Raw genomic sequence first — 2,179 nt, 5'->3', positions numbered from 1 at the left:
AAAGCGTGTCTCCGTTCGGTTGAACTCGGTTTCATTTCGCCCCGCTCGTGCCCCGGGCGGAAGGTACTCCTATTCGGCTTAACTGTGACACACGCCCGCCCTCCTCTCCCGGAGCTTCCATTCGGTTAAACTTAGGGGACGCTTGGCACCGCCCGTGCCCGGGGAAGGTGCTCCTCTTCGGCTTAACTGTGACGCGAGCATGCCCTCCTCCTCCGGAGCTTCCATTCGGTTAAACTTAGGGGCCGCTTGACACCGCCCGTGCCCAGGGAAGGTGCTCCTATTCGGCGTAACTGTCACGCACGCCGGCCGGCCTCCTCCGGAGCTCTCGTACGGTCCCGAACGGAGCGAAATGTCGCTCCGCTCGTGCCCGGGCGGAAGGTGCTCCTCTTCGGCTTAACTGCCACGCACGCCGGCCGGAGCTCTGGTACGGTCCGAACCGCGCGAAACGTCGCCCCAAATCGTGCCCGGGGAAACGTGCTCTTCTTCGTCCACTCTCCTCTTCGCCCATGCTCTTCTTCGGCGCACGCCGGCCGTCTAACCGCTCCAGCGCCCCATCGTGCCGCTCGGCGAAACTACAATGCCCCCGAATATTTTTTAGACCCGCGAAGCACTGAACCCGCGAAAGGTGAACCGCGAAGTAGCGGGGGTTCACTTTATATTCCTCTGTAGTTTCCACAGCTCTGCACATCTCCCTTGTTCTTAAAAATGGGCACCAGCACACTTCTCCTCCATTCTTTGGGCATCTTCTCACTGTCTAATATCCGGTTGAATAACCCAGTCAGAAATTCTACTGCTACCTCTCCTAGACACTTCTAGACCCCCACGGGTATATCATCAGGGCTGAGTGCCTTTCCGCTCTTCATCCTCTTCAATGCTCTTCTTACTTCATCCTGACTGATCTTTGCTACTTCCTGGTCCACAGCAGTCACCTCTGCTTCTCTTTGTTCTTTCTCATTGTCTTCATTCATCAACTCTTCATAGTACTCTTTCCATCTTCCAATCACACTACTGGCCTCTGTCAACACACTTCCATCCCTATCCTTTATGACCCTAACCTGCTGCACGTCCTTCCCATCCCTGTCTCTCTGCCTTGCCAACCTGTATAAATCGGTCTCTCCCTCCTTATTGTCCAACCTCTGATACAAGTCATCATAAGCGCCTTTTTTGGCCTTTGCAACTTCGATTTTCACCTTTCGCTGCATGTCCCTGTATTCCTGTCTACTTTCTTCAGTCCATTCACTGTCCCACTTCTTAGCTAACCTCTTTCTCTTGATCCATTTGTGCACCTCCTTATTCCACCACCAAGTATTCTTATGTCCTTTCCTTCCAGATGACACACCAAGGACTTTCCTACCTGTCTCCCCGATCACATTTGTTGTCGTTGTACAGTCATCTGGAAGCTCCTCCTGACCATCAAGAGCCTGTCTCAACTCCTTCCTGAAGCTCATACAACACTCTTTCCTTTTCAACTTCCACCATTTCGTCCTCTACTCTGCCTTTTCCCTCTGTGTCGTTCTCACCACCAGAGTCATCCTACACACTACCATCCTATGCTGTCGAGCCACACACTCACCTACCACTACTTTGCAGTCGCTGATCTCCTTCAGATTACACCATCTACACAAGATGTATTCTACCTGTGTACTCCTACCTCCACTCTAGTAGGTCACCCTATGTTACTGCCTCTTTTGGAAGAAAGTATTCACAACTGCCATTTCCATCCTTTTTTGCAAAGTCAACCACCATCTGTCCTTCTGCGTTCCACCCCTGGATACCAAACCTGCCCAACACCTCATCATCACCACTGCCCCAACATGTCCATTGAAGTCTGCTCCAATGACAACTCTCTCGTTTCTAGGAATGCTCTCAATCATTTTATCAAGGTCCAACCAAAGGTTCTCCTTTTCCTCCAGCTCACAACCTACCTGTGGCGCATACCCACTAACAACATTTATCATCACACCTTTGATTCCTAGCTTCAGGCTTATTATTCTAACAATAATATCTTCTGACATTCTTTTTACTTCCAGGAGGTTCCTAACAAATCTTCTTTCACAATAACTCCTACTCCATTTCTCTTCCTATCTATACTGTGATAGAACAACTTGAACCCTGCTCCACATCTTCCTCCTCTCCTTCTTCGACCAACAGTAGTCCAATTTCCACCAGCGGCCCTGTA

General features: G+C 50.6%; 1 pseudogene; it reads right to left on the bottom strand.

Annotated features, from left to right (window-relative positions):
- Window positions 1-812: 812 nt before the first annotated feature.
- Window positions 813-1,547, bottom strand: LOC148328373 (uncharacterized; annotated as a pseudogene).
- Window positions 1,548-2,179: the final 632 nt, after the last annotated feature.

The sequence above is a fragment of the Idiotropiscis lumnitzeri genome, chromosome 11 (assembly GCF_059441095.1).
Source record: "Idiotropiscis lumnitzeri isolate Australia: NSW breed Sydney's pygmy pipehorse chromosome 11, RoL_Ilum_1.0, whole genome shotgun sequence".
Taxonomy (NCBI): Eukaryota; Metazoa; Chordata; class Actinopteri; order Syngnathiformes; family Syngnathidae; genus Idiotropiscis; species Idiotropiscis lumnitzeri.
This window is presented reverse-complemented; position numbering and strand designations above follow the sequence as displayed.